Source organism: Moschus berezovskii, chromosome 15 (genome assembly GCF_049115385.1).
Source record: "Moschus berezovskii isolate FMDL1 chromosome 15, NW_MosBer_1.0, whole genome shotgun sequence".
In the NCBI taxonomy this organism is placed as follows: Eukaryota; Metazoa; Chordata; class Mammalia; order Artiodactyla; family Moschidae; genus Moschus; species Moschus berezovskii.
This window is the reverse complement of record NC_142474.1, coordinates 32058069-32072141: the sequence shown is the minus strand read 5'-3', so window position 1 is coordinate 32072141 and position 14073 is coordinate 32058069. Positions and strand designations below refer to the sequence as shown.

General features: G+C 46.4%; 1 protein-coding gene across 3 annotated transcripts in view; it reads right to left on the bottom strand.

Moving 5' to 3' along the window:
• PTPRA (protein tyrosine phosphatase receptor type A) overlaps nucleotides 1-8357 on the bottom strand; it is a 169524-nt gene extending 161167 nt beyond the window's left edge. For all 3 annotated transcript variants that reach the window (XM_055432645.2, XM_055432660.2, XM_055432669.2), the window contains exon 1: nucleotides 8070-8357. The gene's annotated coding sequence lies outside the window, so the exon portion shown is untranslated. The remainder of the gene's footprint in view (nucleotides 1-8069) is intronic.
• Between the last annotated feature and the right edge of the window lie 5716 nt (nucleotides 8358-14073).

Here is a 14073-nt window from a genome sequence, read left to right as displayed (position 1 = left end):
CATCACTAGGTTAGTAAAATTATTTACAGCATCTGATTGAATAGCCTATGTCTTTCTTTTCTTTCTGGCTGCACTGCCAGGCCTTGTAGGAACTAGTACCCCCCAGGATTGAACCTGGGCCGGGGCAGTGAAGGCATGGAGTCCAAACTACTGGACGGCCAGGGAACTATCCAGCCAGTGACTTTAAACATCATAGAGGGAGGACTTCCCCGGTGGTACAGTGGTTAAGAATCTACCTGCCAATGCAGGGGATATGATCCCTGGTCCAGAAAGATTTCACATGCTGTGGGGCAACTAAGCCTGTGCATTCCAACTACTGAGCCTATTCTCTGGAGTCCATGTTCTGCAACAAGAGAAGCCACTGCAATGAGAAGCCAGGGCACCTCAATGAAAACTACCTCCCACCTGCTCCCAAACCCACCCGCCCAGCCAACTAATCCCAGCGCAACAACAAACAACCAACACAGCCAAAAAGTAAATAAATTAAAAAAAAAAAAATCATTAGGAGAAAGAAAATGCAGAGCTTCTCTTTATGCTCCAGATGCTTAGTTTTCAAATGGCTTGGTACTAGCAATGGCCTCATATTTTATTATTTTATATCTCAGATTCTACACAATCTTAAAGCAAGATTCTTATAATAACAGAGGATGTAAATCCATAGGGTTCTTCATACTTTCCAATGTAATACAAGCTGATTTATTAGCTCACTAAGACTTCATAATAAGAGCGAGACAAAGGTCAACTGTGCCATTTTGCTTGTTTTCTTGTGCTTGCATTACTAATATTTTCTTCAATCACTGGTTTCTTGGCAGGGATCATTTTAAGCCACTTGTTCATATTGTGAAAGTCAGTTTAATAAAACTTGATAATATAAACTGTTATTAATGTATTATACAGCTCTGCTTGATCACTGCAGAACTCCCTTCTCTTACTTCTGGACATCTAAAGTTCTGCAGTTAACATGTTAACGTTGTTTGACCTATAGACATAAGAAGATGCCAGTGACAGACTCTAATGTAATATTTTATTAATTTTTAGATAAAAATAATTAAAAATTCAGCATCCCAGCATCTTATCTACCTCACTCTGAAAACTACTGCTCTGGACTGCAGCCATCGTGAACTTTTCACAACTGCAAATCAGATCATTTCACTCCTCTTTGAAATCTCTCAAAGGCTAAGCTCTGCCTTAAGGATCAAGTCCAAAATCCTTACATGGCATACAGGGCCTTGAACTCTGGTCCCTGCCTCTCTCTAATCCAATGGTTCTCAACTCTGGCTGCATATTAGAATCACCCAGGGAGTTAAAAAAATATATGTATATACACTCTTTCAGTCCCTTAGCCAAAACTATTATGTAATAAAAATTCCTGGGGGTGGGCTATCTGCATCCCTGATTGTTTAAGTTCCCCAGGTAAACTCAAAGTGCAGCCAGGATAGAGAACTACCTCCTACTACTCACCATGGTCAGTCGGCTTTTGATGCTAACCAAGCTCTTAATTAGGCTTTGCTACTCAAGTATGGTCCACCCACCACCAGCATCGTCCTCACCAGGGAGCCACTTAGTAATGCAGAACCCCAAGTCCCACCTTGTTGCTTAGCTGCTAAGTCATTTCCAACTTTGCGAGGCCATTGACTGTAGCTGCCAGGCTCCTCTGTCCATGGGATTTTCCAGACAAGGATAGTGGAGAGGGTTGCCATTTCCTTTTCCAGAGTATCCTCCCCACCCAGGGATCTAACCCACGTCTCCTGCACTGGCAGGCAAATTCTTTACCACTGAGCCACCAGAGAAGCCCAAGTCCCACCTCAGACCTGCTGAATCAAGACTTGGTATTTGAACAAGACCCCTAAGATGGTTCATGTGAACTCTCAAGTTAGGTACCTAAGGTATCAACCCCCTTCCTAGCTCAGGATTTTGTGTTGTTTCATCTGCAAGTGTTGTTTACCTGCTGAACTTCTCTGGCTCTCCCAAGACATCCTATTCTTCCTCTCTGATCGTATCTGTAATTACCATAAGGTAATTAATGTCTGTCTACTGAATTAGTCCATAGGATAGACATCACATTCAGGTTGTTGTTGTTGGGTCACTCAGTTGTATCCAACTCAGCAACCCCACGGACTGCAGCACACCAGGCTTCCCTGTCCTTCACGATCTCCCGGAGTTTCCTCAAACTCATGTCCACTGAGTCTATGATGCCACCCATTCATCTGATCCTTTGTCACCCCCTTCTCCTCCTGCCCCCAATCTTTCCCAGCATCAGGATCTTCTCCAGTGAGTCAGCTCTTCACATCAGGTGGCCAAAGGACTGCCACCTCAGCTTCAGCATCAGTCCTTCCAATTAATATTCAGGACTGATTTCCTTTAGGATTGACTGGTTTGATCTCCTTGCTGTCCAAGGGACTCTCAGGAGTCTTCTCTAACACCACAGTTCAAAAGCATCAATTCTTCAGCGCTCAGCCTTCTTTATGGTCCAACTCTCACATCCATATGACTACTGAAAAAACCACAGCTTTGACTAGACGGACCTTTGTCAGTAAAGTGGTGTCTCTGCTCTTTAATATGCTGTCTAGGTGTATCATACCTTCCCTTTCAAGGAGTAAGCGTCTTTTAATTTCACAGCTGCAGTCACTGTCTGCAGTGATTTTGGAGCTCAAGAAAATAGTCTGCCACTGTTTCCATTGTTTCCCCATCTTATTTGCCATGAAGTGACAGGATAGGATACCATGATCTTAGTGTTTTGAATGTTGAGTTTTAAGCCAACTTTTTTACTCTTCTCTTTCACCCCCATCCAGAGGCTCTTTAGTTCCTCTTCACTTTCTGCCGTAAGGGTAGTGTCATCTGCATATCTGAGGTTATAGATATTTCTCCTGACAATCTTGATTCCAGCTTGTGATTCATCCAGTTTGGCACTTCTCATGATGTACTCTACATATAAGTTAAATAACAAGGGTGACAATATACAGCCTTGACATACACCTTTCCCAATTTTGAAGCAGTTCATTGTTCCATGTCCAGTTCTAACTGTTGCTTCTTGACCTGCATACAGGTTTCTCAGGAGGCAGGTAAGATGGTCTGGTATTCCCATCTCCTTAAGAATTTTCTACAGTTTGTTGTGATCAACAAGGGCTTTAGTGTAGTCAATGAAGCAGAAGTAGATGTTTTCCTGGAATTCTCTTGCCTTTTCTATGATCCAATGGATGTGGGAAATTTGATCTCTGGTTCCTCTGCCTTTTCTAAATCCAGCTTATACATATAGAAGTTCTTGATTCACATACTGTTGAAGCCTAGTTTGAAGGATTTTGAGCATTACCTTGCTAGCAGGTGAAACACATCCATATTACTCTGAGGTATCCCTAACTCACAGCACAATGTTGGATATTTTCTACTGAATAGCACCCAGTCTTCTATTTCATACTAATATGATCTTATACTAAATTTCCTCAATATTTCTGTCATAAACTATGTCCTTCAAAAATAAGTTGGCTTTAGCTACATAACTCTTGGATATGATATATATCACAGCACAATAGCTAATTCAAAATATAAATGAGCTAATAAAGCTCATTTAGTAGCTCATTTAGTTTTCTAAAGTTTTTCTGAAGAAACATACATTAAACCTAATTCAAAGTACTATTACATTTTTTTTTAATTAGCAAAACTGATTTTTAGGTTACATTTAACAGCACTGGTTATACTGTAAGGATACAGAGCCACATAAATTGTTAATAGTGCTGTAAACTAGTTCAACCTTTCTAGACACCAATTCGGCAATGAAATCATATTCTGATACAGTGAACCCATTTTAGGGAAAGAATCCAAGAAAATAATCCAAAAGAAGTGTTTCAGGGGTGCTCAGAAGTACCATTTATAATAGTAAAAAGGAGAGAAAAAAGGAAAATAAAAACGATTGTACCAACTACAGTTATCAATGCACAGACTGCTATTTTGTGATTTTAAATAATAAACAAAATGAGTGAAGATAAAATGTTTGATGGTATTCAAAAATACAAAAATCAGGGCTTCCCTGGTGGTCCAGTGGTTAAGAATCCGTTGCAACTACTGAGCTCTCGCGCCCTACAGCCATGCTCTGCAACCACTACGGGAAGCTTGTGCACTGCAACTAGAGAGCAGCCCCCACTTTCTGCAACTAGAGAAAGACCACACTCAGCAACAAAGACCTAGAATAGTCAAAAATAAAAATCAATAAATTACAAAAAATATAAAAATCATATTCTGCATGTACTTTACCTACCAAATACAGATAAAAGGTAATAACTATAAAAAAAAATCTATGTCTATACAATGACACAAACAGATGTGAATTTAAAGTACATAAAATTTCATATTTAATGGATTCTCTTTTCTATACAGAATATATTAAAATAAATTTTAATGTTGGGTTATTTATGGGTTTGTTGCTCAATTATATTGCTAGTGTTACAATATTGCTACTTTCGTTGTATTCAGAGTCACTAAAAAAATTTCTTCGGATTTGGCATTTGTTAAGAAGTAAAAAGACAAAGCTCTACGTTTGGCCAAATCCTTGCTTAAAACTTAAGCTTCACTGGATGGACCTCATTTTTTCCACAAGAAGGTGGAGAAAAACAATGCAGTAATGTTTACAAATCAACTCTGAGAACTTCCAATGAAAGATGCTGGGCAAATACAAATAACAGGGCTGCTTAAAAAAACCACCACCACCCACCATCTTACACAAGTCACTCTATCCTTCTGAGACTCAATGTCTCCCTCTGCAAATTGAAAGAAACAGGATAAAATCAAATGGGGGGAGAAGGTTAGGTGAGGGAAAGCATGTGGAAAAGCATCCCAGGCTATCCTGATATATACCCTGATAAAGATTCATTTGAGTTCCATTCACATCTTTAGAGAGAGGATAAATAAGCACAATGGGCTTCCCTGGTGGCTCAGAGGTTAAGAATCTACCTGCAAGGCAGGAGTCGTAGGTTCAATCCCTGGGTCGGGAAGATCCCCTGGAGGGGGACACAGCAACCCACTCCAGTATTCTTGCCTGGAGAATCCCATGGTCAAAGGAGTCTAGTGGGCTAGTCCACAGGTTCGCAAAGAGTCAAGCATGACTGAAGCAACTTAGCACGCACTCTAAACTTTAACCATCTCTGGGGAGGTCAGGTAGAAGATATTTCTCTATTACATACTTTCAAACAGCTGAAATTTTTCTAAGTATTATCTTTTTCTCAAAACTCCGCAGTATTCTCTTTGGACCTCACTCTGGGTTTAAGAGGCCATGATTCGCCCTCTGTGCAGCCTGGCCACTGCCTCTTGAATTGGAAGGGCATAAGCATCTGTCCCCACATTGCCCCCGAGTGACTTTTTCAAAGCCTGGTTTGCCCAAGTCCCTGACCGCCTCTAAAATCCTCCTTTAAAGTCTCCACTGCCCAAATTTTGGGGCTTCCCAGGTGGCTCAATGGTAAAGAACCCGCCTGCTAATGCAGGAGATGTGGGTTCAATCCCTGGGTCAGGAAGATCCTTTGGAGTAGGAAATGATATCCCACTCCAATATTCTTGCCTGGAAAATTCCATAAACAGAGAAGCCTGATGGTTGCAAAGAGTTGGACACAGCTGAGCATGCACACCCAAACTTAAACACAGCACTCACAGCCCTTCAAGCTGACCTAATCTCATCTCCCACCCTTCTCTCTACCCAATCTCTCCTGTTCCCCAAGGGCAACGGATTCCTTCCACCTCCAAGCCTGTATGTGCTGTTCCCTCTTTCCCGTATTCTGTCCACCACACGTAAACTCCTATCCATCCTCATGACCCAAGGCCTCCTCCCAGTCAAGTTTTCTCAGGCCACCCAGAGAAGGAATGCTGTCTTTACAGCCAGGTAGATACTCTGGAACTAGACTGCCAAGATTCAGATAATGATTATCCCCTCATCAGCATATTGTATGGGCTCAGTTTCCACCCTTGTCCAGTAGGAATTAGCCACCATTAGAGGGTAGAAAGGAGTAAGCAAGATAATTCATGGAAAGCATTTATTATCTAGCCTAACACAAGGCAAATAAAAGGTATTATCACACCCTCACAGTATCCGTGACAAGTATTTGTATCCACCTGCCCTGCTTTAAGCTGTGAGCCCCTCAAAGGTAAAGATGTGACTTCTTCACTTTTATTCTGTATCCCAAACACTTCTTCTGGCAAACAGAATGCCATGAATGTAGTTCAGTCAGAAAATTGGTTTTTCTGGTTCTGGATTTCACCTAGATGGTAAATCAGCATCTAAAAAGTACCCAGTGAACAACCTCCTAGATAGCACTCTGCCTCAGAGCATACGTTAGCCAGGGTATTTCAGATAGGCAAAGGTGAAAAAGAGACTGTGGGGCTTTTGGTATTTCAGGGACAGTGGAGCAGATTGAAGGCCAGTGGGATATGAGACCTGTCAGTTCCTACCTGCTAATTACTTATGGGGCTGGATGGGACGGACATGGGTAGATGGGGAATCAAGGTACTAAAAGTCCTGGCTTCAACATACCATCTGCCTGGCTGCACGCCAAGCAGGAAACACTCAAGAAAGATTCTCTCAGGAAGTGGGTACCTGGAAGTAAACATAAGGGGAAGAGATGGGACAGGACCTATAAGACAACTGGGAGGAAGAAGCTCTCAACATGGGAGATGAACAGCTAAACAAGACACAGCTCCTACCTTCATCAAGCCTCTCAACTGAAAAGGGCTTTAAAGAAAGAGGTGGAGCTCAGCAGGTAAAGGTGGGGAAGAAAGAGCAAGTAAAAGCATCCAAATATGAAAAGAGGCAGGCAAGCAATTCTGAATGAACAGAGAAGGGGATGAAGGGAAGGAGAACTGAAGGATTAATCTAAAAATAAAAGAGTAAGTAAGGCTCTCAAGGGCCTTGTATGACTTGTTAAGGCATTTGGGGCTTCATTCATCCTATGGCAAAAGGAAAGCAAGGGAGTTTTAAGTAAACAAGTGATAGCATCAGATCTGTGTTTTGTAAAGGAGTGGCCAGGCCAGGGGCTTCCCTAGTGGCTCAGACAGTAAAGAATCTGCCTGCAAAAGCAAGAGACCTGGGTTCGATCCTTGGGTTTTATCCCTGGGTTGGGATGATCCCCTGGAAAAGGGAATGGCTCCTACCCTAACATTACTGCCTGGAGAATTTCACAGACAGAGGAATCTGGCAGGCTACAGTCCATGGGGTCACAAACAGTAGGACATGATGCTCATCCATCTTTCACCATCAGTCCTCTCCTCGCCTACCATCTTCTGGTTCTAGAGTTGCCTAACAGCAAGCAGGTGGCAAGAGATCTTTCTGGAGATGTGACTGGTTCTAAAGCAGGGATCCCTGAGCAAAGGCTTCTAAAGGCATTCACCCTCCTAGAGAGATTTTGAATATTATTCTTTTCCTGTCTTACAAACATCATTCACTGACCTCAAAAAAAGAAAAAAAAGAAAAGCTCAACACTGGGCTCAGCTCTGCCATTATTATTTTTATCTAAAGGAAATACAATTAGGAACTAATTTTTCAAGAAACGATATTCTTTGTGTTATTCACCAAAGTAAAAAGGAGGGGGCATGCATTCCCAATTGGCTCATTTTGAATTCCGGGCAGCTCTGAGCCCGTTTTCCTTCTTTAGCAGCCTCAACTGCAGGGAGTGGACAGAAAAGAGAGGGACCGGGGAAAGAAAAGTTGGTCACTGCAAGAGCAAATTTTCTCATGCCAGGAGTTGTCCTCTTTCTTCCCATTAAATGGACCTGAGCAAATTCTGTTCTCACTGTCCAAATTTCTTCTTTCAGAATGAACTATGGCAGCGACCCGGCCCCAGGAGGATGCACGAAAGTTCCCGGGCTGTGGAGAGGGGTCGGCGCCTGGGCCGGCGCGTTTCCGGGGACTCTCCCCCTCCCCCGCCCCAGCCCCACGGACAGCGCAAGGATGTGGAATCCCTGGAGAAGCCGGATGGATCCTGCCCGGAAAAGAGGGATTTGGGCTCAGGCCGGGGACCCCCTCCCACCCGCGCCCGGGAACCGCCGCCCCACCTCCGGAGCCCGTCGGGGCGGCGGCGGCCGTGAACACTCACCGAGTCCAGCGTTGGGCGGGACCGCTGGGGTCGAGGACTGCGGCTCCGCCTCGGTGCCGCGACGGCGTCTCGGCCCGCCACACGCCCTCAGGGCCACCGCCCGGCCCGCGGCTCGGAACCCCGCGGCGGCGGTGGCGGCCTCGCCTCCATGGCGAGGAGAAGCGGCTGAGGATTAACTGGGCAGGCGGCGGCGATGGTGGCGGCGGTCCGGGGTCCGAGCTGGGTCGCGCGCGCGCGTCTCTGTCAGCGCCGCACTCGCCGCAGCCTCGCTCCCGAGCCGGCCTTGGCTGTAAGGAGCTTCCTCATTGGCGGTTCAGAGACGGGCGCTGGTTGGCCCAGATCGAACGGGCGTTCCCCTGGCCCGCGTGGCCCCGCCCTTACGCGCCTCCGAACCCTCACTCCTTGTGGGCCTGGGGCGCAGACCAGGGTCACTCTGTCTCACCGTCTCACTGACCGCCGGGGAGGCGGTCCCCCCACCGCGGTCCAATCCTGGAGGAAACAGGACCCTGGGAGCACCGGCCGACTGTGCACCAACACCTTCCGTTTCTCTACGGTCCCACCTGGACGTAGGTCTTCTTCCCAGTTTACAGATGCGAAAACTGAGACCAAACACAAGTTACACCAGTGTGTAGCGATCGGGGCGACCTGGAGCTCAAAAATCTTCTTTCCACTCTCTCCAAACGGGTTCGGGTTCCCTAGAACTCCCCCTCCCTCCGCTTTTTTAATTGTGCAATGTATTTAAAAGACAGAGGCTCTCGGTGTTGAAGGTGGTGAACGTGCATAGCCCCTGGAAGACGCCTAGCACCGTGGCTGTCATCTTAACAAAAGTCAGCCCACTCCATCCCCACCCGAGCCCAAGGGAAATCTCCGCGGCTTTCCAGATGCGCGTATCCAGGCCTGACTGACTCGCGTCGAGCTGGGTAGAAACACTACACACGGTGCTCTCCGGAGGGTGTTTGCGACAGGTCTGGCCGGGATGCAGAGTCTCAAAGCTCCAAGCGGACCTGGAGACGCGTCTCCCCCTGGGGTCGAGGACTGGGACCTGGCGGGAGGCGCAGACCTCCTCCCCAGCGCTCCCCGCCGCTCATGAGCACCTCAAAGCCATCCGTGGGTATGCCCGGCAAGTGGCTTCCCAGGCAGGACTTAAGGAATCGCTGAAGGCCGATTACACAGTCGTGGTGGGTGGCTAGTAAGACACCCCAGATTGTAGTCCTCAGGCAGGGTCCCTTGGACGCAGCCGGACCGGCTCAGGAGTGACCATAAGTCCGTAGGCGGGAGACGCTGCTCAGCAGTGTGCAAGCACAGCTTGCTGGGAGACCCTTCATTGCTGACTCGCAGCCTGAGCTGCCAGGGGTGAGCGGCGGCCAGCCTCCCTCTCCCATCCGTGGCTGGGCAGAGTCGCACGTTCAGCGCTCCCAAGGGGAAGGGTCTGTTCCTGGTAGTAATGCTTTTTCTTGGAGGGGACATTTCAGCAAAGGAGAAGGAGCCCACATGAGCTGCCATTTCCACAGGGCTGGTGCTTCTAGCACCTAAAGTTCGTACCACCGCCAGCAGTTGGGGCGTCAACTTGGGACTGTATGCACCCCGCTACCCATATTTGTAGAATCAGTGTGTGCTGACCAGAGCCACGGCCTGGGAATACGGGGTGCAGCGGGCCTCCTTCGAGGCATCCCCTCTATCACTGGAAAGTCCCTCCTTGAGAGGGAGGTGTATCTCCCACTACCTCTCAGCGGGGCTGACCCAGAAGTGTGAAATGACTGAATCCTAGACGTCTCTGAGGGACAGATCCTACAGCGGAAAGACCCACACACCAAGTCTCTCCTGTTAGAGCCTGCTGCTGCTGCTGCTAAGTCGCTTCAGTTGTGTCCAACTCTGTGCGACCCCATAGAGGGCAGCCCACCAGGCTCCACCATCCCTGGGATTCTCCAGGCAAGAACACTGGAGTGGGTTGCCATTTCCTTCTCCAATGCATGAAAGTGAAAAGTGAAAGTGAAGTCTCTCAGTCATGTCCGACTCTTCTCGACCCCATGGACTGCAGCCCACCAGGCTGCTCCACTCATGGGATTTTCCAGGCAAGACTACTGGAGTGGGGTGCCATTGCCTTCTCCGCCTGTTAGAGCCTAAGGCCAGCCAATGAGGGCAGGACCTTCTATACACCAACCGATCAGTTACCCAGGAAGTAGAAAAACTCACTCTATCCACAAACTGAACGCAAAAGTGAAAAAGCCTGAACTTGGGAAAAATAATGATTGAGTGCTGGAGACACCTGGACAGTCTCATAAAAGGCTTTGATGTGCTACTTATATTTCCTAATCTATATGGAAATAAATAGCTATTATAATAAAAAGCATTCATCCTTGGGATCATCTGAAAGATCCCCACCCAATCTGACCACGCTTGGGAAAATGCTGTGGGTGAGCCCTGAAGTTCAAGCCCTGCCACTGGCTGCTTGACCTGAGTCCCCCTCTGCTACTCCTCCGGGAACCTCCCAAGGCTGCATGAATTACAGGCATGTAGGGCTTGGCAAGTAGCCCATTCTTAGGAAATGCAGTTCCTTCTCTCCAGGAGACAGCTGCAGTGGGGTCAGAGCATGTGTGGGGTGTGTGCAGAAGTGACAGGACCTCACACCAAGGAGCCTTGCATATTCCATCCTGGAGACCCTGAGAAGGAAATTTCAGTTTGGTGACCACACATACCCTATTTTCAATGAGAGAGGACAGAGTCCTATCCTCAGCTGCCCAGCTGCGGAGACCTGTCCATATTCCCCATCCTACCTGATGCTAAGGGTATCCACAGCTCCCCCCATCATCACAAGGCAAAGGGCTATCTTCAAAGAGAAGAGAAGAACTGAGAGAGGGCAGGGAGGCAGCCTTCTGCTCCAGATACTGATTTAATCCCAGCCCACAGGAGCACACACCTAGTGGCAGGCACTTGTGAGTCACCACACAGGTGCCCCAGAAGTCACAGGTTTCATGAGAGGAGGACTGGACTAGAAGGAGAGCTGGAGGGCGGGAGTAAAGGATTCCTGTTTCCCCAAGCAAGTCACTACTCCTCTCATGGCCTCCTTTCCCCATCTAGTCAATGGAACAATTAATCATTCTCTCAACAAATACTTCTGAGTGCTGACGGTGTGCTGGACACAGCAGGGGAGTAAGATAGCAAAGGTCTCTGCTCTTAGGAACTTACAATCTAGATGGGGAGACAGACAATAAACAAGTGCACAAGAAAATTTCCTAAATGGAGTAATGAAAATAAAGCAAGACAGTATGACAGAAAGTTGAAGTAAATGAGAGCCTAGGGACTTACCAGGCCATTCACTGTTCTATTCCTAAGGATCATTTGCTGGAGCTCAGTACCTAAAGAAACTGCAGCCCCCTCACCCTGAGAAGGTGGCTTACAGGAGCCTTTGCCCCAATTTCCACTTCAGGACTGCCATTGATATCCTAAAGCAGTAGAAATGTTTCCAGATTCACTACCCTCAGGCCCCAAATCCTGGTCCAAGGCTCAATTCTAGTTCCATCCATTGGCCAAGATGACTCTTCTTGTGAGTCAGGCCCAGGCCTGCGGTTCAAACTGCTCAGGGTAGAGGAGGCATTTTTACACTAAGCACAGTTAAGAAACCAAGATTTGAAAAACGAGTCCGAGTTATTTTTGTATTGCAGGTGAGGCATGAACTAGTTTTTTTTTAAATGAAAAAATCACTATTTAGAGACTTCCCTGGAAGGGAGCGTGGGTTTGATCCCTGCTGAAGGAACTAAGATTCCACATGCCAAACAGTGTGCTGACGACGCCCCCCACAACCATTCATAAGTGTATAGATTTGTCAAAACTCAGCAAATATACATTTATGAGATGAAAACGATATATTTTTAGTCTGAAAAGAAAAAAATTGCACAGATAATGAACTCTAGTTAACAAAATGCATTCTGAAGTATTTGGAGGGAATTGAATTGTGGTGTTGGAGAAGACTCTTGAGAGTCCCTTGGACTGCAAGGAGATCCAACCAGTCCATTCTAAAGATCAATCCTGGGTGTTCATTGGAAGGACTGATGCTAAAGCTGAAACTGCAATACTTTGGCCACCTCACGCGACAAGTTGACTCACTGGAAAAGAGTCTGATGCTAGGAAAGGTTGGGGGCGGGAGGAGAAGGGGACGACAGAGAACGAGATGGCTGGATGGCATCACCGACTCTGTGGATAGGAGTTTGAGTGAACTCCGGGAGTTGGTGATGGACAGGGAGGCCTGGCGTGCTATGATTCATGGGGTCGCGGAGAGTCAGACATGACTGAGCGACTGAACTAATGACTACAACTTTGAAATGTGTCAAAAATAACATGAATTAATAAAATGGATAGAGGAATAGACATATATGAAAATTAAGCATAGTAAAATGTTAATTGTAGAATCTAAGTGGTGGGTATACAGGTGTTCACTGTAAATTCTTTCAATTTAGCTGTATGTTTGAAAGTTTTCAGGATAAAATGTTGGTGGGGGAGAATCAGCGTTTAACTTCATAAGAAAATATACAAAACTGCTTTGAATTTTCAAACACGTCTCCTCATGCACAATTCCTGTGCTTCTCCACATGCATACACTTTTTATAAAGTCGTAATCAGTTTATAGTCATTGTTATTTCTCATGTATTTCTAAAACTTCACGTGTACAATGCTTAATGTTTGCACACTGCACAATAATATGCTGCATGTTTGGAGACGTAGGCTTTTTTCTGATGCAGGCTGAGTTTTATTTTTATTTGGCTGCATTGGGTCTTATTTGTGGCACACAGGATCTTCCTTCCTTGTCATGTGGGATCTTTCATGCTATGCAAAGACCCTAGATGTGATGCTCTGGCTCCAGAGCATGCGGGCTCAGTAGTTGTGATGCATGGGCTTAGTTGCTTCACGGCATGGAGGATCTTATTTCCCTGACCAGAGGTCAAATCCTCATCCCTTGCATTGCAAGGCAGATTCTTGACCACTGGACAGCCAGGAAAGTCCTAACATAGGCTTTTAATTGTGTAGCTTCTAAATGCACTGCCCAGGGCCTCCTTCCCAGAAAAAGAGGTCTGAGTTGGATGGTTCCAGCCCTTTTTCTAGTTAGAAAAGCTGGAGAAAACATTTGTTAAAGGCACTGAAGGGAATTCCCAGCTGTCCAGTGGTTAGAACTCTGTGCTCCTACCGGAGGGGGCAAAGGTTCGAATCCCACATGCTATGTGGCATGGATAAAAAAAGCAGTGAAGAGGTACCAGGGCAGGGAAGAAGTGTGGTGCCAAGACTGAGGAGAAAACAAAAATCCCAGAATGACCTCAGTATTGGAAATCTCCTGTCCTGTCCCTAGAAGGGTCTGCTGATTCTGAAAAGGCTGATACTCTGTGCATTGTGACTCCCCAAACTGGCCACATTTCCAGTTTTACATACTGGTCCAGAGCCTTGCTACTCCTCTATCTAGAGGCAGAATCTATTTCCCCTTGAAATTGGGTGAGGTAGGCCCATATAACTGCCTTGACAAACAGAATATGGCAGGCATGATACTATGGCTTCTAAAACCACGTTAGGGAAGGCAGTACAGCTCTATCTGGATCTTCTCAGATGCTGCCCTTGGGACCTGGCTGCTGGTGTTTGAGGCAGGTGTTCTGGCTGACAGAAGTAAGGTTCCAATCAACAACCAGCTTGAACTGCCAGACGTGTGAGTTGCCAAGCCTTCAGACTCCAGTGCCTAGCTGTCAAGTCACCCCCAACCTTTCAGTCTTCCAGCTAATGCCGTAGACATTGTGGAGCAGACAAACCATCCTGTTTTATCCTGTTCAAATTCTCCAAGTGGTGAGCGTAACAAATGATTCTTTTATAATTTGATTTATATCCCCAAGAATGCCAACAGAGGAGCCTGGCAGGCTATAGTCCAAAGGGTCGCAGAGTCGGACACAACTGAAGCGACTTAGCACGCGTGCATGTGGGATTTTCACAAACTTACATAAACATCTTATCAAGCTTGAATCTCTCGCTC